Here is a 16,706-nt window from a genome sequence, read left to right on the forward strand (position 1 = left end):
TTGCCCTAGGTATAATCAACAAGTTGTGCCAGGAATTCTGGAGATCAACCACTTGTTCACTAAAAGAACATACAGATTCATCCTAGATAGGGTGAAGCCAGACTGCTCCTTGGAGGCAAGCATTCTGAAGCTTCGTCTGACATACTTTGGACATGTTGCAAGGAAGGACCAGTCCTTGAAGAGGGATGGCATGCTTGGGAGGGTGGAGGAACAGCACAGGAGAAGACCCTTGATGAGATGGATTGATTCAGTGACTGGAGTAATGGGGGTAGGTGTGTCAGAGATGGCAGAGTTTAGGACTATTGTACATAGGGTCACTATGAGTCACAGGCAACTTGACCAGCACATTACAACAACAACAACAACAACAATTCTGATGAAAAAGATTGATAAGTTTCTCTAAATGATACTCAAGTTAACCTGAGTAATTATAACAAGACTTGACTTGTCAAACACATTTAAATAATATTTCTATGTTAGTGATTTTGTTTCAGTAAATGTATTTCTAGAATCAAAATATTTTATGGAGAGCTAATATTTTGATGTGGATTTGTTTAAAGGAAAATTATCAAAGTTAAGAAGGAAAATTTTTAGGTATTTCAATTTGCACAACTTTTAGGAAAACATGGCGGTTGGATTAAACGAAGCTGAAATTTCTCCTGGGCCTCAGAACTCAAACTATATTATAACAAATGTGTGTGATTCAGCTATTCTTTGGCTTAAGTGGATAGTCTGAAAAATGTTATAATTTTAATTTTTTTCTACAGATGACAAATTTTAAAGTTTCTAGAACAAAACAATCCAATGGACTTTTAAAATGTAATTAATTTTTAAATTAGTTCAATATGTCTTTTACCTTCTATGTTGTTAAGTGCCGTCGAGTTGTAGACAACTCAGTTACCCTATAACTTCCATAGTTTTTCCAAGTACATAGAGTTAACAGAGGCAAGCTATTGTGGAAGTGCATGCCACTCCTGCTTCCAAGTTTGTTTTAATCAAGGAGCTCCACTAAACACTGTCCACCATGGACAACCATTGTTGCATGTGATGTATCAGTGTCACAGTGTTTAGCATCACAGTAACCACAAGTTAACTCTGTACAACAAATTGACAGCCAGTGCTATACCACTTAAAAGAATGTTTGACAAAAACAATTAAAATCAGGACTAAGGGCCACAAATTAAAATCACCCACCTTGGACTTGGTAGCATAACTTTCTATCCACAAAATGCAATGCCTTCAGTGTGAAGTTCAGTTAAGATAAAATACAGGTTTATGTCATGACAAAGAAAAGAAAACTAAAAAATAACAATAATTTTAAACATATATTCACAAGTTTTAAACATATGTTCAGTACTGAGTAAATTGAGGTTCTCACTGATAAGTAAATGCTGAATTTACATAATAGTATAATTTGCTTTATTGTGCAAAGCCATGTTGTATTTTAAGAGATATTTCTTTCATTTATTACTTATACATATCACTACCTTCTTGAGTACTGACATGTTAAGTGGTCTAATTAAGAACACAAAACTTAGGCAGTTTACTGTATTTTTAATTGATTTGGAGACCTTAATTTTCTTTTTACTCTGAATGGCATTATTATTATCACTACTGATAATGTTTTATCACATTCCTTATTATGCAATATAACACCAGAATATTGCCTCATTTATAGGTTCAATTTTGTCCTGCGTAACTATACTAAATTTCTGTCAAGGAATGAATCATCAAGACCACACATGTGTTACCGTCTTTATTCTCGTATTATTTTAAATTAGCCAGGGAATAACAAGTATCTTTAGAGAAACTTGGAGAACAGTTTTAGTATTGCTAATTGATATTTCAATTAAGAGTGACGTTGGTGGCCTCAGGGAATTTAGAAGCGCTTCTGATGTTTGCAAAAGATAGTCTATGCCCTTACAACCTGTCATAATATGTTCATAATGGGATTTGTCAAAATGGATATGAGATGGGCAACTTGGTACTATCTCTAAATTCCTACACTTCTTTTCAAATATCTATACAAACCTTCCTACTCTGCATTATAATTATATTTATATGCATTGTACTATCATATGCCATCAAGTGGACTATGACTCATAGTGACCCTATGAACAATACTCTAAATCTGGCCATATTTGGAGCCAATCTTACCTTGTCTAACAAACCTAATCCCATTGCACAGTCACTCTGTCAATTCATCTTATCCTCTCCTGTGCTGACTTTCCACCCTTACAAGCATCATGTTTTTACAAACATCATCAAGGACTGATGACTCTTTGTAGCATATACAAAGTTTATGAGACAAACCTTCAAAATCCTTGCCTCCAAAGAGAAAACTAGTTTTACCCTCTGCAGAATAGATCTTTTTTGTGCTCTTCTTAGTCCTTGGAATGTTCATTTCTCTTCTTCAACACAACAACTCAGGGGCATTAGTTTTTCTTCTGCCATCCTTAGTCATTATCAAGCTATCAGATGCATAGCAAATAATTGAGAAGACCAAGACTTAGATAAAAGACATGCTTCCCTGGGGGATTTTGCCGTCAAGAGTCTCTCCAAAGTGCTAGGGAATAAGAATTGTCAGTTTGACCACTGTGGTGTCCCTAATCCAGGCCTTGCTCTTTTCAGTTTCTTCCTATGAAACTTGAAACAGGATAAAGTATAGGGATGATAGGAAAAGGACAAATATCTTTACATTGCGTGTTGCCGAAGAGTATACCTTGAACTACCAAAGAACAAATAGATTTTTCTTGAAGTAAGTACTAATAGAGTGCTCCTTAGATAGAGAAACTTTGTTTCACTTACTTTGTGCATATTTTCAGTAGAAATCAGTCCTTGAAAAGAGACAGCAAGTTGTGAAAGAGAAAAGATCAGCAAAAGACTGGAAGACATTCAGTAAGATAGATTGTCACAGTGACTACCACAATGTGTTAGAAAGGACAGAGTTACTGTGGTGAGTTCTCGGAAGCAGTTAATTGCACTGGAGGAGAATGCTCATCCCTATTCTATAGAGAGACTGAATTTTAATCACATGCTGTTTGAGATTACAGTACAGCTCTTAACCAGTAGGCCACCAGAGCTCCCTATATATGTGTATGTATTTGTGAGTGAGTGAGTGTGTGTGTATATGTGTGTGTGTACAAATTTATGTGTCTCAATAAACAGATGCAGCCCTGAATATGTTCAGTTGTCTATGAAAAGAAATTTGAAAGGCAGATATGTGGCAAAGCTGTTCCATAGGAGATGCGCAATCTATTCCCGTGCAATTAAACAGTTGCCTCTGAAAATCCACTAGTGACTCAATTAAGGGTCAGTTCCAACCCAATGGTACACAACAACAAACACACACACACACACAGACACACACACACACATTAGAATACAAGAGACAAAACAAAGGGAATATATGGTGGAGTAAAAGAGAGGAATGAAAGATTTCAAAAGGTAGCTCAAAAAGGTAAAGCATTATGAAATGTGCAAGGAAGTGGAGTTACAAAATTAAAAGAACAAGCTCAACCTTTTACAATTGAAAGAACTGAAAAACTTACTCACACATCCAGTTGCTGTTTTGAAGAACTCTATGGGCAAAATCTTGAGTGTGTAGGAAGCACTGAAAGATGTTAGGAGGAATACAAACCACTGTTCCGAAAAGAATTTTTTTACAATGAACAATTTTAGGGTTTACATCTGATCACGAATCAATGCTAAGTTAGAAAGAAGTTCAGCCTTCATTGAATGTATTGGAATAAAATAAGACTCTAGGAATTAATGAAATACAAATTTACATGTTTCAATAAACAGAAGAAGCACTGGATGTGCTCACTAGTCTATGCCTAGGTATTTGAAAGACAGCTATTTGGGCAAATGACTGGATGAATTTCACATTTTTCCCTTACCAAAAAAAAAATTGAATGGACAGAATGTGGAAATGTCAACAGTGCCATAAATATCATATGCAAGTAAATCTTGCAAAAAATATTATTCTCTTATAGAAACAAACAAAAAAGATTACAATATTGAACACTGCCTCATATACAGTCAATTAATAAGCATCTGTCTTAAGAAAAATACTGAGTGTGGCCTGGACTGCTCTTTTGCCTGGAGCACCAGACCTTGACACTGCTACCTGGTGCCCCACCCATCACCCCCCCCCCCCCCAACACCCCGCCTCAGACTAGAGGCCCCACACCCAACACCTGGACCCTGAATCTAGCCTGGAGGACCTTGACCCATTGCCTGGACACCTCAGCCTCAACACCTGGAAGACAACTGCTGCTACCCCTCTGAATTGCACCAGGGACAACAGCATCATAGGTGAAACCATTTCATTTATTCCCTCTTCCCAAAGCTTGAGCTGCCTTTAGTGGCAGGCACTTTTTACTGGCCTAGCTGCAGTAGTTGCCTGACAGAGAAGGCTGCTAATTAAAAGGCTACAATCTCTCCTCAACTGAAGTGAGTCTTCCCTTGAGTCTAAAGCTCAGAGAGAAACTCAGGCAGCGTAGCTGCTCAACTCTCCTCTGGAGCAGTGACTTTCAGAATCAAGGCTTTCAGACCAAGAGTCTACTAAGATTTCAGGCATGAAAACTACCACATCAATGTCATGGAAGAATCAGATTACTCACACCCTTCACAAATCCAAAACAAAGATGTCACCCCCAAAAGTGACACACTATCAATGGATTTCCTGAAGCCAAAGAGTCTGATGGAACTTTCTGCCACAGAATTAAAAAGAATAATGATTGAATATTTTCAATGGGTGAAAGACTCAAATAATTACAGGGCACTGCAAGTGAAAACCAAGAGGAATTTAAAAGAACAAGACAAAGCAGATAAAATAAATGAGACATTAGAAGCTCTCAAAGAACAAGAAAGCACAATACAGATATAAAGACCAATGTTTCAGATGCTATCAACATGTTGGAGGGAGATATGAACAGAGTTTAAAAGATGGAACAGAGAACCAATGAAATAGAAGGTAGAATTTTCACCATTGATCTGATATAACAAAAAGTTGAATCAAAAAGGAAGGAAAAGAAGAAAGCCCAAGAATAATGTGGGATACCATCAAGAGGAATAACATGAGCATAATTGGGATCCCAGAACAGGAAGAAGCATGTATAGCCACAAGAAAATGGTGGAAATATTACTAGCAGAAAATTTTACAGGCATAATGAAGAATGAGAGAATATATATTCAAGAAGCTAAGTGACCACCATATGCAGTAGACCCCAAAAAGGAAAAAAGCAAGATATATCAGCCAAATTTGCCAGAACCAAAGATAAGAAGAAAATTCTAAAAGCAGCTAGGGGAAAAACAAAGAGTAAACTGTAAGAGAGAGTATGTAAGATTAAGTGCCGATTTCTCAACAAGGAACTATGTGAGCAAGAAGACAGTGGAATGACATATACCAAACACTCAAAGGACACAGCATTATGCTGAGTGAAATATATCACTCACAAAGGGACAAATACTGCATAATGCCACTGTTATAAAACAGAGCTGACATGGGGATTAGGGGGCAACTAAGAAAACCAAGGATAAATAATGCACAGTGTATTGAAAATGATGAGGAAAAGAACTGTTTAAAAGGAATAATGTTTAGATATTATTTGCATGACAACAGCACAGAATAAGAGGTGCATAGCAAAGTGGACTTGGATGGGGTGAGGGGGGAGAGGAAATTATGCAACAACGAAAGGATTTTTTTTTCAAAGAGAAAAGTAAACTGGGAGGGGGTTGTAGGGAGGAAAATGTACAACAATAAATGAATATAAACCCAAGTTCTCTGTGAATAATCATTAAAATCTCAGTTAAAAAATAAGGTGTAAAAAAATAAAATATAAGCTTAACTTCAAATATGGGTGGGTGAAGGGAATGGCAGGAGCCATATCATTGATGGAGAACTGTCAGAAATTTAAGCTGGATTCAGAATAGGATATTACACAACGTCTATCATTGCTTATATAGATGAATCTTGGTTGAAAAAAGAGAATGCAAAATATTTCATTGTGTTTTATTGAATATACAAAGACTTAACTCTATGGCTCATAACAGATTATGTATATTCTTGAGAATAATGAGAATCTTACATCACTTAACAACAGATTGCGAGAAATCCATATTTGTTCCAATTCCCAGAAAAGTTGTCAAACTAAATGTGCAAACTATTGAACAATATCATTAATATCACATGTGAGCAAAATACTGCTGAAGGTCCTTAAAAGATGGCTAGAATGGAACATAGATAGGGAACTGCCAGAAGTTCAAGCAGGATTTAGAAGAGGACATGACACCAGGAATATCATTGTTGATATCAGATTGATTCAAGCTGAAAGTAAATAATACTAGAAAAATGTGTATTTATGCTTTATTAACTGTGCGATGGCATTTATTTGAGTGTGTGAATCATAACAACCTTTGGCTGAGAGTGAGAAGAATGGTAATCCCAGGGCAGTTGATTGTCATCATATGGAACCTATACCTAGACCAGGAAGCTGTCGTGTGAACAGAGCAGGGGAACTCTGCATGGTTTAAAATTCATAAGGAAGTAATGTGTCCGTGTTGTAGTCTCTCTCTAACCTATTCAATCTGTATGCTGATTGTTTTATAGCAATTCATAAATGTTTTATAGACAAGGAAAACAAAACCACTGTGCTAAAACCAACTTATTCATCATCATCCTCTTCATCTTCCTCCGCATCCTTCTTCGTCTTGCTTTTCTCAGCCTTGACAACTCACTTTTGACTGCGTCAGCCTTGCCTGTAGCCCTATACGCAGCAGCAATATCCTTCTCATACTTCTCGTTCAGCTTAGCAGCCTCTTTGAGGCACTACTCAAAATAAAACAGACAAACAACAACAAAAAAAAGCCGAAGGGGGCCTCTTGGAAACATTTGGATATCTGAACTTCTTTTTTGTTTCGTCCTTAGGAGGAATATAGGTCTTTATATCATTCTCATAAAGGTCCTTGTCTGCCTTTGCAATGTCTTCAAATTTACCTTTCTCTTTAGAAGACATGTTCTTCCACCTCTCTGAGCATTTCTTAGGAAATTCTGAGAAGTTGACATAGCATCTGGGTGCTTCTTGTGCTTCTCTTGGCAGGTTTGTGTGAAAAGTGCACACAATGACATTTTGCCTGTCAGCCTCCTTTGCCCATGTTTAGTTATTTCTTGTCCACAAAGCACAGAGTCACCCAGAGTCATCTGGCTCTGCCTGGCCAGACCCTGTCTCTGTGGAGCTCCATGCACTGCAAGGGCTGTGAGAGTGGGAGCCAGACCAAGCCTCCTCAACTCTCTCTGCTCTGTAATGTTACTCAAATCTTTGTATTCTTGATGTTGAGCGTCAGTTCATGTTGAAGACTGCAGTCCTTGACTTACTGTAGCAAGCACTTCACATCCTTTGTAGTTTCAGCAAGCAAGGTTGTGCCATCTGCATAATGCAACTTGTTGATGAGTCTTCCTCCAATCCTGATGCCACATTCTTCTTCATAAAGTCCCACCTCCTGAATGATCTGTTTTGAGTGTAGACTAAAAAGAATTGGAGACAGGATGCATTTCTGAAACATTCCTTTACTAATTTTGAATCATACTTTGTTTCTTTGCTTTGTTCTGAGGTCTGCTTCCTGATCTGAGTATAGGTTTCACACAAGCACAGTCAAGTATTCTGGAATTCCCATTCTCTTCAATGGTAGCCACAATCTCTTGTGATCTACACAGTCAAATGTGTTTCCATAGTCAATGAAACAAAGATAGACATTCTTCTGGCTTTTGGCCAAGATCCATCTGACATTGGCCATAGTGTCTTCAATGCCTTTTCTAAACCCAGCTTTCATTTCTTGTAGTTCTCTTTCTATGTACTGTTATAGTTGCTTCTTGGTTTTGCTTTGGTTTTGGTTGGGTTGTTGGTTTGGTATTTGTTTGGTTGGTTGGTTTTTGGTGTGTTTTTTTTTTCTATAAGCTTCAGCAGGATTTTGCTTGCATGTAATATTAGTGATATTGTTGTATACTTCCCACACTCTATTGGGTCACTTTGTTGTTCTTGTTTTTTTTTTAAATAGAAATAAATATGGATCTCTTCCAGTCAGTTGGTCAGGTCTAGATTTCTTGATGAACACATCCAAGGAAGCGATTTTTGTTGAAATATGTCAGTTGATTATCCATCAATTCCTGGGGCCTTGTTTTGGGCTAAGTCCTTCAGAGCAACCTGAACTTCCTCCTTCATCCCATTGCCTCTTTCTCACACTTAGTTTTATGATATTGTTCTGTGTCTACAAATTATTTTTGGTACAGTGACTTTCTATATTTCTTCATCTTCTTTTTATGCTTCCTAGATTATTCAATAGCCTGCCAAAAGCATCCTTAATTATTGCAACTTGAAGCTTGAATTTGTTCTTCAGTTCCTTCAGCTTAAGGAATGCTGGTTGAGGTCAGCTCTTTTGATTTTCTGATTCCAGTTCTTTGCACACACATTTCATCACAATATTGTATTTTGCTTTTTCATGGTGCCCTTTGAAAGATTCTGTTTAGCTCCTTAACACCTTGATTCTTATCCTTTGCTTTGGCTTCTCAGTATTGTACTTCTATTTTCAAGAAGTTTATTTTGAGATACAGTGTGTCAAACCAAAACCCAATTCATTATAATGGAGTTCTCTACCATGGAGTAGATGTTCTGGTGAGGGTGAAACCAAACTACTCTTGGAGGCAAGGATTTTTATATTCTGTCTCACATATTTTGGACATGTTGCCAGGAGGGAACAGTTCTTGGGGAAGAACATCATAGTTGGAAAGGTGGAGAGACAGCACATTCTGAATGAGAAGGATTGACTCAGTAACTGGGATAATGGGAGTAAGCGTGTCAGAGTGAAATTGGCTCAAGATAGGGCAGAGTTCAGACTATTTATTGCATTTAAATTCACTATGAGTCGTAGGCAACTCGATTGCACATAACAACGACAAAAAGAATATGGTAGTGAAGCTCCAATGGCCTAATAGTAGGAAGCTGCACTTCAACCCTCAGGACACATGGTTCTAATCCACCATCTACTCCGTGAGAGAAAGATGAGTCATCTCCTCCCTTAGGATTTACTGCCTCTGAAAACCCTCTGGAGGGATAACTATGGATCGGTTGCAACACAACAGTTTCAACAATACCACCACCACCACAATAGCACAAAGTGTCACTGCCTTACTTTTTTGAAAGCTTTCTATTTTTTATAAGTAGACTTCCACATCTTTGTTCTCCCACAGAAATGTTGATTTGAATGGCTGAATTTTAGTTTATAGCTAGTTTACTTTTTCACAGATTTCAATTAGCCTTTTTATTGTTCTATTTTTAAAGACAATACAGGAATAAACATTCATACTAATATTGGATATCTTTCATCTGGATTACCAACATTTAATGTTTTCTCATATGGCTGTGCAATAGCATTATTTTATTATCATTGCAAACATTATGGATATTAATAGAATGTTTTCCATGAATTTGGTATTACATCTCTCCCCTGATTATGATTATTATATAATAAAATCATGCAAAATTTATCAGACATATAAATATTATAATATTATGCCATTTTATTATTTGCACTAGTATGTTTCACAATATTATTTTCTTTAATCTAAGTTGCAGTATTGCTTATTGCAGAATAAATGATTCATTTTGTTACCAAATCTATGTAGTTTCCTTTAAATAACAATAACAATTAAATTTACCTTATACTTTATTTTTCTTCTATTATTTTATATATATGTGTATATATATATATATATATATAGTATACAGAGTGAGATTAGTACATTATACAACTACTTGGCATCATTTAACACTTTTCTCTTGGATTTTACATGTTTGAAAAAGTTTCTACCTACATGATGTGATAGTCTTTTTATTCTTAATATTTCTTACATAGTAGGTACATATATTAAATTGTCCCATTTTATTGATTTTAAATTTTATCTTCTGGCTAAAGCGGCCTCCACCAGGATTTTTCTTTAAAATGAATTTGTAATCAATTAGTAAGAATGTGTGGCTATTTTTTGAAGAAAATAAAAGAATAAATGTATATTTACTATTTGGATCAGTAACCATTTGCTATTTAGATAATATTATCATAAAATTCTACTGTAAAAAAATTTCTTCAATTTCAGAATAAATGTCAAGTTTGAATTATAACATCTGACTTTACTATCTAACTACTGAAATGCTCATATCTGGAAAATAACTTGAAGATATTACAAAAGATTCTATCTTCTTAAAGCACAGTATTAACAAAAACAAAATTATAATAGTCTGAATAATGCTTCTTTTTTACACTTTACCTGATGTTGTTGTTAGGTAACATCAAGTCAACTCTGACTCATAGCGACAGTATGAACAAAAGATCTGAACCCTATTCTATCCTCTGCCATCCTCACACTTCTTGACGCACAAGAGCCCATTGTGACAATCACCATGTCAATTGAACTGGTTGAGGTTCTTGTTCTCTTTTCCCAACCCTCCATGCTTCCCAGCATCATGTTCCTTTCTTAGGAATATCCCCTTCTAGCATCATCCCCAAATAAGGCATTCTTGCCTTAAAAGAGCACTCCAGCTGCACCCTTTCCAAGACATACCTGTTTGTTCTTTTGACCATCCATAGAATGTTCAGTGGTAACACCATGGCTCAAAGACATCAATGCTTCTATCATCCTTATTCATTGTCCAATTCCTATAATAGTTTGAAGGATATAGGCAAATATATTTTGCATTTTTACAACTTTCAAATATTTGCTTATCATGTGCATGGATAGAAGCTTTGCTCATAGTGAAAAGAGGTTTCTTGCTATTTAGAATTCTATGAGGATGTATTCACATTAGAGATAATTCTACTATAATCCTAGATTCAGAACATATCAATATATATAACGTAGCAGTCATCTTTGAATTAATGACAATCCTATGAACAATAGATCTAAATCCTGTCCTATCCAGCCCAATCCTCAACATCTCTGATACACTCAAGCTCATTGATCGAGTCATCACATCAATCCATCTTACGAGAGGAATTCCTTTCTTTTGTTGACACTCCACCTTATATCCCTTTCCAAAGAAAAGCCTTTCCTTACAACATATCCAAAGTATTAGGGACAAAATGTTGTCATCTTTGCCTCCAACAACCACTCTTGATGCATTTTTACAAGATAAACCTGCACAATTTTTTGTAGTCCATGGAATACTCAATAACATTCCCCAATGTCACAACTAAATGGCATCAATTCTGCTTATACAATCTTTATTCATTGACTAGCTTTAAGATGTATAGCAAGTAATTGAAAATACCATGTTCTCAATCAGGTCCATCTTAGCCTTCAAACTGATATCATTGTTCTTCAGTAGTTTAGAGATGACCGTGACATCAGCCTTACCCAAAGCACTACGTCTTCTGATCTCCTAACTTCTGATAACAGTGGTGGAGATTGTAGATCCAAGTAATTAACAGTTTCAATCTTTCTCCATCTATCATGATATTGCTCACTGACCAATAGAAAGAAACTTTGTTTTCTTGATGTTGAGATGTAATCCATATTGAAGTCTTTGATGTTCTTGCTGGACAGATCCTTCTGACTTTCAACACACACGTGCATGACACACGTTGTTGATGAGCCTTCCCCAATCTTGATGCTACACTCTTCTTCATATATTCCAGCTTCATAGATTATTTTCTAAGAATAAAATTTGAATAACTATGTGATAGAAGACATCACTGACCCTTTTCCTGATTTTAAAGCAAAATTTTTTACTTGTTCCTTTTGAGCAAGAACTTCTTGACTATTTAGGGATTTACTAGGAGCACCGTTAAGTGTACTGGGATTCTCTTTCTTCTCAATGTTAACCATAATATTTTTATTTTTTTTGTGTGAGCCACACACTCAAATGCTTTTGGATAATCAACAAAACACAGATAGATATTCTGCTAATGTTCAGGTAAGATACATCTGACATCAGCAATAATATGCCTAGTGTCATGACCTAGCTTCAACTTCAGTTAATTTACTGTCAATGTATTATTCCAGCTCATTTAGATGTTATTTTGTAATATTTTGCTACAATGTGATATTAATGATTTTGTTTGATAATTTCCACATTCTGTTGGATGCCATTTCTTGAGAATGGTAACAAATATGGCTATCTTCCAATCAATAGGACAGGTAACGCTCCCTTAAATTTATTGTCATAGACAGATGAGCATGTCCAGGGTATCATCTTTTGGTTGAAATATGCTAACTAGAATCTCATATAACCCTGGAGACTTATTCTTTAGCAGTGTATTCAGTGCAGTGTGATAGATTTTATCTCTTTGTCAGATAGTTGACCATGGATAGTTGAGTCTATTTCTGGGTCCTCAGTTCTATTCTCTTGGTCGATTTGCCTGTCATTGTATCAATAGCATGTGCTTTTTTTGTTACTACTTCTGTGTAGTAGGTTTTGGGATCAGGTAGTGGTATGCTTCACACTTTATTTTTGTTTCTCGGAAGTGTTTTGCTTATTTCAGGTTTCTTGTCTCTCCAAGTAAATTTTACTATTTCCCTTTTGATCTCCTTGAAAAATGAATTTGGTGTCTGTATTGGGATTGCATTGAATATGTTGATTGATTTTGGCAGAATTACCATTTTCACAATATTGAGTCTTCTTATCCATGAATAGTACTCTTGTCTGACAGCAGATTTTCCTAATGCAATTCATCTTTTAATTCCTTGGCTACTGATGCCAAGATTGTTGATTGTGGAACCAAGCACACTAAAGCTATTAACTATTACAATCTCTTCACCATCTATCAAGATGCTGCCAATCAGCCCAGTTGTGAGAATCTTTGTTTTCCTGATGTTGAGTTTCAATCCATATGGAAGGCTGCAGTCCTTGACCTTCTACAGCAAGTGCTTCAAGTTTCCCTCAGTTTCAGCAAGCAGGGTTGTAGTATCTGCCTTAGACAGACATAGATGGAGATGACATGGAGATTGTGGATAATTTCAGCTTGCTCACATTCACAATCAACACTTTTAGCACCAACAGTCAGGAAATCAAAAGAGGAATTGCTTTAGGAAAATATCCTGTTAGGAACCCATGCAGGTTACTGAAGATTAATGATGTCAATCTAGAGACTGAGGTGCACCTGATGCAGACCATGGTCCTTACAATTCTTTTCCATGCATCACAGAGATGAACAGTGACTAAGGATGACAGAAGAAAAATTGACGTCTTAAGTTATGATGTTGGAAAAGAGTATTGAGCATTGTATCAGTACTATGCTAATGTGTTTATTGTCATTGTGTAGTAGGTTTTGAGGTAAGGGAGAACAATACCTCACACTTCATTTTTGTTTCTCTGGAGTGTTTTGCTTATTCAGGGTGTCTTGCCTCTCCAAATAAACTTGACAATTTCCCTTTCTACCTACTTGAAAAATTAATTTGGTATCTGGATTAGGATTGCACTGAATTTTTATATTGCTTTTGATAGAATTTCCATTTTCACAATATTGAGTCTTCCTATCTATGAACAGGGCACATTTTCCCATTTCTTTAGTTCTTTTACTGTGTCTTGCAGAAATGATCTGTAGTTTTCTTTGTATAAGTCTTTTGTATCTCTAGTTAGGTTCTTTCCCAAGTATCTCATTTGTGGTTGGTTATTGTAAATGTTATTGCTGTCTTGGTTTCCTCCTCTCAGTTCTCTTTGTTATTGTACAGGAATTCCTCTGAATTTTGGATGTTGATCTTATATCCTGTCACTCTACTAAAATGATCTACAAAGTCTAATAGGTTTTTATTAAATCTCTAGGGTTTTCTATACACATTATTATATCTGCATATAGCAATATTTCAACTATCTCTTTGCTGATCTACATACCTTTTTTTTACTTTCTCTTCTAGTATTGCCCTACCAAGCAGTTCCAGTACAACTTTGAATAGAAGTAGTGATAGTAGACATCCTTACCTGGTCCCTGTTCACAAGGAAAATGGTTTTTAGTCTTTCTTCATTGAGAACGATTTTAGTTCTTGGTTTTTCAAACGTACTTTTCACTATGTTGAAGAAATTCCCTTCTATTCAAATTTTGTGGAATATCTTGATCAAGAAATGGTGTTGGATTTTGTCAAATGCCTTTTCTGCATCATTTACAAAGGTCATATGGTTCTGATTATTTTTTAATATGGTGAATTATGTTGATTGTATGTCTTATTTTGAACCATCCTTTCATACCTTTTATGAATCCCACTTGGTCATGGTGATTTTTTTTAATGTGCTTTGGATTCTATTTTCTAGGATTTTGTTAAGGATTTTTGCATCTATATTCATGAGAGATATAGGTCTGTAGTTTTATTTCTTGGGAATATCTTTGCCTGGTTTTCATTTTAGGGCTATGCTTGCCTCATAGAATGACTCTGGGAGTGGTCTTTATTTTTCAATATTTCAAAATAGTTTAAGTATAATTCATGATAGATCATCTCTGAATGCTTGGTAGAATTCAGCTGTCAAGCCATCTGGTCTAGGACTTTTCTTATGGGGAAGTCAGGCACATAGATCAGTGGAACAGAATTGAGAACCCAGAAATAGACCATTCTATCTATGAACAACTGATATTTGACAAGAAAATAACACCCATCAAATGGATAAATGACAACCTTTTCAGCAAATGGTGATGGCAAAACTCAACTGCTACTTGCAGAAAGCAGAAACAGAATCCATATCTCACATCATACACAAAAATCACCTCATCAAAACAACTATGAGATATCATCTCACTCCAGTAAAAATAGCAAAATTTAACAGAACAGCAAGCAACAAATGCTGGTGAGGTTGTGGAGAAACTGGAACCCTTATTTACTGTTAGTGGAAATGTGAAATAGGGCAACCACTATGGAAGGATGCATGTCAATTTCTCAAAAAGTTGCAAATAGAGATATCATTTGACCTAGCAATTACACTTCTGGGAATATACCCCAAAGAGAGCATAACTGACACCCAAGCAGATATACGCACACCCATGTTTATTGTGGCTTTGTTCACAATAGCAAGGAGTTGGAAACAACCTAAGTGCCAATCACCAAACGAATGGATAGAGAAACTGTGGTATATTCACACAGTGAAATACTATGCTGCAATGAAAAACAAGGAACTCATATGATTATTATTCAAAATGCGTGACCCTTGAGGACATTATGCTGAGTGAAGTGTCTCAGTCACAAAAAGAACATATACTGCACGGTGCCACTGTTGTAAAACAGGACTGATATTGGGGTTGGGGGAAGACTGAGAAAAATGTATTCAATAATTTTATACTACATTGAAAGAGATGAGGGAGAAAACTGTTTAAAAGGGATATGTGATTAGGTATTTTTGTCATGACAGGAGTCCAGAGCAAAGGCTGCATAGTAGAGTGGACCTGGGGGGAGGGAATTGTAAAACAATGAAAGAATTTTTCTTTTACTTTTCCAGAGGGGAGTGTACTGGAGGAGGAGTAGGGTTAGGAGGGGAGAAAAGTGAAACAGTGAATGAGGGGAAATCCAAAGTCTGTAAATTTTCATTGAAATTAATAATAAAAAAATTTAGAAAAAAATCACCTCAAGGTGGGTAATACACATGGGATTAAAGTCCAAAAACATAAAGTTCATGAGAGATAAACTGGGATCACTATTAGAAACCCTAGCTTATGGCATAAAGAGACTGCCAAATACAGCCAAAAATATACAATCTGAAGAAGATAAAATTGATGAATAGAAACTTCTAAATTAAATTCCTGTGTTTATAATTTTTCCCCCCAACAGGGTGAAAAGAAAACCTACTGACTTGCAACAAACATTTGGTAATACCATCTCAGACAAGAGTCTCATAACAGAAGGTTATAGAATACTCCTGGGGTTCCACAAGAAAAAGACTGATAACCCAATTGCAAAATGAGTGAAAGACATGAAAATAATTTTCACTGAGGAAGATATTTAAATGGCCAACAGACATATGAAGAAATGATCCAAATCACTAGAGATAAGAGAGGTGCAAACCAAAACAATGATGAGATACCATCTCACTCCAGTAATTACAAATTTTAACAAGACAGAAAATAATAAATGTTGGAGAGGATGTGGTGAGATAGGAACGCTTTTGTATTATTGGTGGGGTTGTCCAATGGTCCAGCCACTATGGAAGGCATTTGGTGCTTCCTCAAAAAGCTGAACATAGAAATGCCATATGACTCAATTATTTCAGTGCTTGGAATATATCCCAAGAAAATGAGAACTGAGACCCAAACAGAAAGTTGTACACCAATGTTCAGAGCAGCATTATTCACCATCACAAGAACATGGAGACAGTCCAGATGTTCAACCACAAATAAATGGATTGAGACTGAAATACATTCATATAGTGGAATACTATGAAGAAGAAATGATTTTGTAAATTACTACCTAACTTGGGAGGGACTGGAGAGCATTATGCCGAGTGAAATAACTCAGACTCACCAGGACAAATACTCTATAAAACCATTTTTGTAGAATGAGTATGAGGATCCAAGGTGGGGTAGGCGGAGGGTGAAAATAGGGAGGTGTAGATGGGTGGGGTGGGGAGGGTGTTAATCATAGGTTTGCATAGTTTAATAAGCAGGTGGGGTGAAAAATTGGAAAGGATCTTTTGTAGAAAACAACGTATTCAAACTTTTTAAATATACCAGATTAAAAT

The 16,706-nt window shown here is 36.1% G+C and overlaps 1 pseudogene; it reads left to right on the forward strand.

The window, feature by feature from the left end:
- Nucleotides 1-4,891, forward strand: part of LOC102846174 — a 77,634-nt pseudogene extending 72,743 nt beyond the window's left edge.
- The last annotated feature ends 11,815 nt before the right edge of the window (nucleotides 4,892-16,706 follow it).

The sequence above is a fragment of the Elephantulus edwardii genome, unplaced genomic scaffold (genome assembly GCF_000299155.1).
Source record: "Elephantulus edwardii isolate Elephantulus edwardi_28Jun2011 unplaced genomic scaffold, EleEdw1.0 scaffold00173, whole genome shotgun sequence".
NCBI classification, from domain to species: Eukaryota; Metazoa; Chordata; class Mammalia; order Macroscelidea; family Macroscelididae; genus Elephantulus; species Elephantulus edwardii.